At 38.8% G+C, this 10,255-nt stretch overlaps 1 long non-coding RNA gene across 1 annotated transcript; it reads right to left on the bottom strand.

Annotated features, from left to right (window-relative positions):
* Positions 1–585: 585 nt before the first annotated feature.
* Positions 586–7,908, bottom strand: LOC138718595 (uncharacterized). The gene is made up of 3 exons (XR_011337112.1): positions 7,727–7,908; positions 6,200–6,328; positions 586–668 (listed from the first exon to the last, which is right to left on the bottom strand). It is a non-coding gene; the product is annotated as an uncharacterized lncRNA (long non-coding RNA).
* Positions 7,909–10,255: the final 2,347 nt, after the last annotated feature.

The raw sequence follows: 10,255 nt of genomic DNA, 5'->3' as shown, positions 1-10,255 counted from the left end.
TTCATTTTTGTACACTTAAAGAGTCTACTCACAAATGTTCAAGTAGTTGGGTACATTCTCCCAAGCATTCAGAGACAGCAAAGTATGGTACTGTGAGAGGACCACTGCAAGGCCTCTGAACAGTTCAACATAGACAAACCCCTCATAAAAGTTTTTTTTTTTTCAAGAAGCACCTTACAGATTCAAATAAACACAAATAGGATGAGATAACCAGACTGAGTTAGTTCGTTTCATTTGACAGTGGCCATAACACTGAAAAGCAGACTACGACTTTGTGTATTAAACTGTTGGATTTCTGGACTTCTGCTAGCCAGAATCCAAATTCCCTGGGAAAAGAGGCACAACACAGTATCAGTGGTACACCACAGTCTGTCCTAGGTCCCCAGGTGGTCTGAAAGCTCCTCAGTAAAGGCAATGGGTCTCAGAGATAAGTATGGCACCTACCTCAATTTGTATGTTTTGAGAGGTACATAAATGCTATAAGCAATTTTATTGCAAGGAGCCCTGTTAATGAATACAGAACTAATTAATAACAGACATTCCTCTGCTATATTTTCTATGTAGGAGCTCAATCAAGTCACCTCAGGCTGTTTTTGTTTCCTCTTCTTCGCAACCATAAATGTAGGAGAGCAAACACAGCAAATACACTTGACCAAAGTGCAGAGCTTCTGAAATGAAAAGTATGTAATGGCAGGAGCTGCTTCATCATAGGAAAATGCAGACTAAAGAGATAAAGGGAGAGAAATTATAACTATGATCACTGAAGGGCAGATGTAACATGTACATTTAGTGAAAGAGGTGATAGGAAGGTGTGGATTGCAGAGAAGCTAACTGGTGATGTTTAGATAAAGCTATTGCTCCACAGGAATTTATTGATTATGGGGTCTAAGGAAATGGAATCACCTGGATGAATTTTTCTTGCATGTTTAACAAGATATTAACTGCAAGACTTTGTTAAAAATACATAAGGGGAAAAAAAGGGATGCTTTGTTCACTCTAAATTGTAATACACAAATATTGGTGATAGAAAAATCTGCTCTAACACTTTGACTTGTATAAATGTTGCACTGGACTGCTCTTCTGCTGAAGAACACTACCGTATGTCTACAACTATCTGCATATTCCCTGCTAGCAGATCTTATCGTGATACAAGGCTCCAGCTCAAGGAGTAAGTTCGTGGCAACATTCTGCAGTACATAGTGTCATCAGGGCAGACAAGGTACAAATACAAATACATTTTAAAAAAAATTAAAATGAACCTCAGATTTTCATTGTCATCCTCTACTTATCTTTTGATTTAGCTTCAAGTGTAGTGGTCTGGAAACTACTGACAGATACTCACTGTATAATAACTAGCATTATGTTGTTCTTGTACCTTTTGCATAGGAAGAATTGACATCAATTGAATTCTACCTAAATGCTGCTGCGATATCATGGGCAGCACAGTGAAGCCCTAAGATGAGCTACTGATGTCTGTAATCCATTTTAGTAGTAATACTCCATCTAAATCATAAAGCCAAAAAGGTCTAATAGAGCAACATGTTCATCTGTCTGCCAGAGGACTGCCCAAGTTCTGAAACTTCACAATTCAAAGGAGAGCAAATAATAGTGATTAATGAGCAAAGAACTATGTAGTTATTGCAGTGGAGTTGATCTCTGAAATAAAGGAGAATTTAGCAGCTAAATAAAGTGGAAGCTAGTAACTGCATCTTTATTACTATGCAAAGGCAAGTAGTAACTGTGTAATTTAAATAGGTCCATTATGTAACATTTTTTTCTAATTCATTTCTAATCTGCTAAACTAATCTCTGTTTTTTAGGGGGGTTGAAAATTAATTAAATGGATGAAAAATGCAGCTAAAAGCCAGGATTATTTAAGGAATGGAGAACAATAGAAAAGCATGACAAGGAAAGATCAGCCTTTTGACAGTGAAGCAACATCCTGAGCCTGAAGCACAATACTATTGGGTAAGCATCTAAGAAGATGTTTTATTCCTTCACCCAGGATGCATTCTCTTTCCTCTTTTGCCTCCCCTCCTAACAGTGCAGTTTGACTTGGTGTTAACCTACAAAAGTTTAACTTGGGGTTTCCTAGTCTGAAAAACAATTCCATTTTTTAGATCTGTAATTCCACATTTATAGTGTATACTGCAAGTCCCAGTTCCATTCCACCTAAATACGAACAGTGAATGGAGGCAGCTACCTGCGGGCTGTAGGACCTCTAAATACTTTTACAGTCAGTGGAGAGAGAGACACACACTCCAGCAGCTGACAATTCGAAGAACCAAAATACGGCTCACCTGGAGATCTCTCATCCCTAATGATTGTAAGGGGAACCTAAAATAGGTACTCTCTTAACACAGGTGGCTAACGTTAGGTGGGATGATTCCCATCCAACTTTACATGTTCTTGTGCTTTTATAACTCCTCCTCTGTACTGAAGTGAAGGTTCAAGAGGTTCTTCTCTTCACAACTTTTGTCATACAGGTTTTAAAAGCTGTTCCTATCATAGCTTTCCAGGCAGAATGAACAATGATATTTTTCTGATTACACTGCTACCTTCCTCCAAATACTGTCTTGTTACATAGTTATCAGAAAAGAATTTTTTGTCTATCCAATAATGATGCTGCAATCATGCAATATTTTTATTTTTCGAAGACATCATAGTGCCTATCAGGATATAAAAAATATTCACTTTGTTCTTTGACCGCATGCACTAAGCTGTTGGGACACATAAGAGGGGTACAGCACTCTCAGTTAATTTAGCGCAGCATTTCAATAATGAAAGTCAGGGACTTTTGAAGATTTGAAAAATATATTAAAATGCTCTATATTTAAAACTAACACCTTATCATTTAGGCATGTAAAACTAGTGTTACACTTTTATCTAATTTCCTGCCCCTTTTACTAGCGATTCAGTTGTAGCTCTTTTCTGTTAGGATCAGGCAGTTCAGTAGTTCAGTGGACCAAAAAGTAATGTAATATTTTGCAAGTTTTGTTGGAAATGTAATATAGTAGTGCTATTGCTAACAAGAAACATACTCATACTAGGACTGGGCTGTACTTAAAAATCTTAACGAAAAATAGCAAGTACAGCTCTGCCCACTCTTGCACTTCTACAGTCCTTTGTGATTAACAGGGGCTGTACATGCTTACCTAAAGATACGATTGAGTCCTGTGGTTGCACTGAATCCACTAAAAAAGCACCAAATCTGTTCATATTAATTTATAGGAATAATGTAGACTCACACATTTCAGTCATGCTCTGCATAAGAGGTCCATTATACTTTCTTTGTTGGTGAACTGGAGATGGGTCCACTTGGAGCCCCAGCCAAAATGCATAATTTAAAGAGATTCAAAACACAAACCTAATTCCGAACTAATTAGATTCTCCATCACAAAAATACAGCTTCCAAGTCTCATTTCTTCCTTCAGAAAAGTCCAAGAAGGGGATAATTCTTTAGAAAATTGCAATTGTTATTTGTATAAATCAGTTTAAATTTTACAGTAAAAAAAGTCTGACCTGACACTATTATTAAATCATCATTTGATGATCACTGAAATATGTCGGAATCATTCTTTAATCTTGGGGATTTAAAAGCCTCTAAGTTTTATTTATTGTGCATCAGGACACCTGACTTGACGCCAATGACTGTGATTGGAGTTTCACCTGCCTGGTAATAATAAATTACTTTTACAATAATTCTGTAGATAGTTTCCTTTCTCTCTGTCTTAACTTCATCTTTAGGCTCTTTTGAGATTCACTACATTACTTAATGCTTGCATTTTTATTGTTATAGTTTTATTTCCATTTATTTCCCCATTTTTTTCCTCTACTTCATTGTTTTTCCAGCCTTCATTTTTGCTTAGTCTAACATTTATTGCGGTTTATTTTTAGGATACATGTATATTTGGGGTGGAATTATAACCCAAATATTTATATGCTGGTATATGTTTTTATTAGAGAAATACTTAATTGACAACTGTTCTTATTCTTATGAGAAATGTCAATAGCAAATGGCAGGATCCAGTTCAATGAATCTTCTGCTCCTTTAACAAAGCAAAACACTGAAAGCAGGCAGAGGAAGCACAATAGGGTAATTTTTCAAACTACAACAGTTTGTCCTGGGGTCAAAAATATTGCGAATGTTGGTGTTTGACTGTTTCACATTGGTCATAATCTTATGCTGAAATACCCTTTAAATGTCAATAACATAATTAGCAAAAAGCATAGAATGACTATACTGTAAATAATCACATTGAGAAGAAATAACACACTTAAAACTGGAAATTCCTTTTTTACTTCTAGGCAGATTTCTCAGTTTATTTAGATGTTAAAGAGATCTATTACCCTTTAAAGTACAGTATTAATAGCTGGGTTAGTTTAACTGCCCTTTTCCAACATTCACATGTTTTTTCTGACTAACACCTACCAATACACTTTTCAAACCCTTAAACTGCCTCTGATTCTCAAAGTGCTCTTCTCTTTTCACTTCTGGATGATGCTCACAGAGCACAAAGCCTACTGGAATAAACACAGTTTGTGAATCCACAGGTTTTCCTCCTTTGTGAGCATGCATGTAGGTCTCAAATTTGTGTTTCCTTAAAAAAAAAAAACCCACTGTGTTAAGGACTACTTAAAAATTTATTATAAATTTTCATGGCCAATTTTCTTTTAAATCTAATACAACTGGATAGGATTCAAAAGGACCATTATGGAGTCCATGACTGTTGTTAGGATAGGCATAGGCACATACTTAAAGAAGTAAGGCATGCACATGAGCCAAAGGGACATACCAATACATAGGCAGGTTCTCATGGCATTATTGGCACCACTCAGCTCCAATAATTTTTTTTACTTTTACCTTTGCTATGTTAATCCACCATGTTTATTTTTTTCATACAGTCTTCTTTGTTAGATCTAGAACATCTATTATGAAGCAGTAGTTTCCAAAAGAGAAAACTGGGGAAGGGGGAGGCTTGGAAGGAGGTTGTTTGTGTATTTGTTTTCTTACAACTGGCAAAACCCCAGCAGCTATTATCCTGAAATTTCACAAGAAACATTCATATGGGCAGGAAATCTACTGGCAAGAAAGGCAGATGAAAGAGTTATGTACTGCTGAATGAGAATTCTGCACCTGCACATTGCTTAAGTTGGAGAACATGCTATTAATATAATCACAATAGCATAACCAGCAGGATGCATAGTCATCTTCTAAGAAGATTTCATTTTGAGGCATCATGGATACTTTTGGCATTAGTGCAAAACAAGGAGCTGAATCAATTTCAAATGTGCGTTAAATGAAAAGAGAAAAAAAAAACTAAAACAGTTAAACAATCGCTACCAGGATATTGCATTTAAAATTAAGATGATAATTGTGTAACTGAGCCCAGACCAGTCTACTGGAGGTCCAAGGACACCAGTGGGATCATAAGCAGAGGAGTCCAGCAAGGAGGGTCAGAGGTACCCTGCTTCGGACTCATTCACTAGATTATGTTTTGTTTCTAGTTTAGTTTTGTAGAAACAATTTTTTTTCCCCTCGGGGTCATTAAACTTACACTGGAAAAGAACTGTTCAAAAAACTCCTATGAAACATTTTTGGGGGTCAAGATTAAGTAATTAATTGAAATCAAAATATTTCCAATGCATATCAAAACATATCAACATAGTTTCAAAACAAGTGTTGTCCCAGTTTCGAAACCTGGAAGCCCTGAGGTCTCTAGTTGAAAGGTAGACTACTTGGTGGGCCATCCTGCAATGACAGACCATCAATCCTCTACGCTGGCAGTCGGAGGGTTGAGCAATGGTCTGCCAGCCATGCAGAAGTCCTCCAGAGCCCTGCAAGCTTCCAGAAATACTTAGCCAAAATCCAACTGTCCCTGCAAAAAGTTTAGATTTCATTCAACTGCCAAGGTCTCTCTGAAGTCTGCCAAACAGCTTTGCTTTTGAGATTGTTTCCATCAGCTTTTCTGTGGAGAAATGTTTGGGATTTTTGTTTTTTCCAGATAAATCATTTCACCTCAAACAAACAATTTTATCTACCTCAGTAATTGCCTAAATCATGCAAAACAATGTACCATCCCCAAATTTTTCCCTGGACCCATGATGCTGCTTCAGGTTTCAGGCACAGAAAGGTTACATGCAGTTCAGTCTTCCCAGGCTAACCAACACCTCTGCTACACAGTTAGTCCCCTCCTTACCAAATATCACCTCAAGTGATTCGAAGCATCCATAGGGAGATAACACCCAGTGCTTACGCAGGTGAGAAGACTGAGACCTGGCCAAGGTGGTTCTGGAGGAATTCTGTTCCTTTCTTACTGGTATCTGAACTGTCAGTAAAGTAAGAGAAAATGCAATTGTGAAGAAAATACTAAAATCAGCCAAAACATTATGCATTAAAAGACAGTAATATGAAGTAATGCCACCTGTAATGCATAGAAACACAGAACGTACAAAATGAATCCTAAAGAGCCCCAGGGGTGGATACACTGCTGAAACTTGCACTACCTGTCCAGGCCAAATTGTCCTATGTGACAGATAGACCAGCCTCCACTGAGAGTCATGGGAGCCACCTACTCATCTGGAAGGTCACAATTTAATCCACCAAAAGGCTAAAATACCAAGCACAGCTTGTGAACTAAGAGGAGAAAATGAACCAACATCCTTAGAAAACCCTAATAGTGATCAAAGATTTTCTACTCCTACAGACAAAAATGTTTTGTGGGTTTTCCTGCAGTGGTTTATTCACAGATTTATAGAGCAAGATTGTTCAACAGTCTCCATACTGGGTAAACCTCTCCTTCCATTGGAATGAGAATTTTGCTACAGATAAAACAACATAGCATGCATCAGTATATTAGCAGCAGCAGTGTCTTCTGCAGTTTGTTTTCTCTCCTTTATTCACTGCAGTATCTATTGAGTTACAAGGACTACTGAGTGGGAAAAGCCGTTTTAAATTGCATGCTTATCTTTTAATGTCATTTGAACAACTGATCTACAATCTATCACTTTGGCATTAGAAAGAAGAAATAAAAACTATATAAAACTTGTAAAAAATCACAGAGTACTTGTCCAGTTGCTGACCATTAGCAAATGCCTCAAAAATCTCTCTTCTTTAGAGAAACTAAAATTCAGCAGTCCAGTGAACTAGACTATAAAATCAGAGTATCTGCCCCAAAATGAGAATGCTTTTTCTTTGCTTTACTTGGCTGAAATGCAGGACAGCAGGCTGGCACTGGGCCGTGAAAGGTATTCACCATTTCGTAAAACAAAGCAGCCATCCATCATCTATTTCATTTGCAGATAGTAAAAGGAAAGTCACATTTTGCGATTATAAAAAAAAAAAAAAGTTAAAGAAGTACAGCTGTAAGCAGAAATCCAGTCTACTTGTGGTTTAAAGTGTTCCACGCTTACTGTACATAAAATAATACACTGGTATCATTAGCATAGGCAACAGCTTGTTTTCAATTTGGCTGCAGATAATGCAATTATCCCCCAAATTACCATAAAGTGGAACAAATAAACACAAAAAGCAAACTCTTTCTTTGCCCCCCCCCCCCCCTTCCCCAGCGCTGGCTCTCAGCTATTTAGAATAAAAGCAAAGCTTCTGTTTTTCCAGAGCTCCAGTTTGACCTCAAGCAGATAAAGAACATTAAATGACAAACACGCAGCAAAGAGTTACTGTGTCCTTTTTCCTCCATCCACCCCCCGTTCAGGCCGGTGTTTACATTAGGAAATGTCCCCGGGAGGAGCGGGGGGGGGCAGGGCCGCCTTTCAGCGCGGCGCTCGGCGCTGCTGGCTCCGGCGGGAGCTGGGCCCCGTTTCTGAGCGAGCTTTGCTCCACTCCAGATGTGCCTCGGCTCCAGCGTGGCTGCCATCTACAGTAAATCGGCATCTGAGGGCTCGTCAATCTGTGGGGTAGAGCAATTGCGGTCTCGCCAGGCCGCCCCACTGGCACAAACAGAAATCTTGCGCCGCGAACTGGAAAAAAAAATAAAAAGAATTTAAAAAAAAAAAAAAAGAAAAAAGGAGGAGGCGGAGGAGGGAGAGACGGGGAGGGATGGAGGCAAAAAACGCTGTGTGAAAGGTGAGGGGCTGGAAGGTGTCCTCTCCCGCGAGGGGAAGAAATAAACACGAACAGCCGACGGGGGAAATGTTCTTAATGCGTTTGTAAATTAACTTGTAAATGTTTTACACGTAGAGAGAAAGGGGAATGCTGCGTATCGTGTAGCGACGTCGGCTGCCTATAGGTCCCTGTGGATGTACTGGTTTAGTACAACTTGTAACCAGGGTAAGAGAAACATAAAATAGCTGGGAAAACACAGCCAATTAGTCATTGCACGTAGACTGTAAAAACAAGAGAGAAAGAGAGAGAAATAAATCCCCTTAGCAAATTGAGTCCCTCTTGTTTATGCCCCCGCAACACGAGTACAAAAAAAGCAGAAGCAGTGATGCCGTCTAATTTGAGTGCAACCTGCGAACCCGTCAGTGCTCCCATTCAAAATCCTCCAGGATTTCCTGACACTTGCGAGATTCACCTATCTGCTGTCATTGTAAAATACAAATTGTTTTCCTAATCAGGCAGTTTGCTTTGGACTTGACCCCAGTTGTACAGACTCCAAGTTGGATGTTCACTTCTGATCTCCTGCCGCCTACGCAGCCGTTGCTAACTGAGTTTTAATAGGATGAGAAAATGATCTTTTCTTTTATAGTGGGTTCAAATGAGCTACCCAGCTTCAAGCTGACTATGGCTGTGTTTTCCTAATCACCATTTTTTGGTAGCAATTCTGAGGACCAAAATGCCTGCTTCCCCTCCCTTCTCTTCCAACAGCGCCAAGTCTAAGAATGTAAATAAGTGTTAAATTGAAACACAGAACAAAAGTGGGTCAGATTTAGTGTAATTCAATCATAGTTAAATTTAGGCTGCTTTTATTTGCAAATGTGCACTCTAACGGCAGCTCTATATGGCATCTCTGGATAGAATGAGATGCCTCATTTATTTATTCTTTTTACTGTGGTTGTGCCTGAAATTCTCTGCAAAGGCTCTTAGTCCCATTGTGCTGTGTAAAAGATGAGCTATGCATTTTAAAGAGTCTCCTTTACCAGAAGAGTTATCCTCTAAGTACCATCTGTGTAAAATGGTAGTGTTTTAAATGGACAGAAATACTGTAAACTGTTCCAAATCTTCAAAAATTGTGAATCAAAGTTGAAAAAAAATCATGAGGCTGCTGGAAAAAAAGTCATAAGATTTTCCAAAGGGTATAGGCAGCATCCTGTCTTGTCTCCTAATTTGTGAGTTTTCAGACCTCCCGAACATACTCTAAGAGTATAGAAGCTACTTTTTTAAAAGGGATGCTCAGATTCTTACATCATCCCTTGTGAGGAATGTAGGCTTAAAAACATCAAATATCATTAGATTTGAAGTAAAGCCGTAAGTCTTGGCAATAAAACAAACGCCAGTATATAGAACTTGATTTTCCTTAGCACTTCATTGACAGGATAGTAAGCTCTCTTCCCTCTAGGTTAAATCCATCCTGCAAGGTAGAAGATGCTCTGATTCTGACTGGAAAGAAGATATGTGATCATTTCCAATCAAAGAATTAAAGTAAATGCGATTATTCTTATGCATAAATTTCAAAATTTTCAAAGACTGGAGGCACTGAGATCCGTACTGAGATGCAGGGCAACAGAGAAGCTCAACAGGCCCCCAGCAAGCAAGCAGCATCTGTCAAATGGAACAAGACCATGCACAAAGAATATGCGTCACATTATCAGCTCTTCTGTGTTGACCAGGAGGAGGCATGCTGCCTCCCTCTTCTTCCTTTCATCTTGGTGTCTAGCTTGTGTCCTAATAGCCCACACAAAGGGTTCTCTCCATTGCTTTATGCCTTGTACTACATTTACAGTGGGACAATGTGGATATAAACCAAGTTTATCAAATCAAGATGGCAAGATTAGGATCAAAATTACCTCAAAAACTGACTGTTTAAAATTAGGCTGGCCAAAGCACTGGTAAATATACAACAGGGATTTCCCTTACCCTGACAGAAATCTGAACTAAGTGATTGAACAGCTGTTTTCAACAGCTGGCATTTCCATGCAGAAAGGCATCACAGACAGGTCTTATTAGACAGTAGCCAAGTTTCCCACTCAGTGCTGAATAAGTGGCCCAGGGGAAATGTAATACTTAGACGACACCAAGAGCAGCACAGTTCTTAGCTCATCCACCACAATAATGGCACTAATTCGAGAATAAG

Source organism: Phaenicophaeus curvirostris, chromosome 3 (genome assembly GCF_032191515.1).
Source record: "Phaenicophaeus curvirostris isolate KB17595 chromosome 3, BPBGC_Pcur_1.0, whole genome shotgun sequence".
In the NCBI taxonomy this organism is placed as follows: domain Eukaryota; kingdom Metazoa; phylum Chordata; class Aves; order Cuculiformes; family Cuculidae; genus Phaenicophaeus; species Phaenicophaeus curvirostris.
Note: the sequence above shows the minus strand (reverse complement) of the source record. Positions and strands in the feature narration are given on the sequence as shown.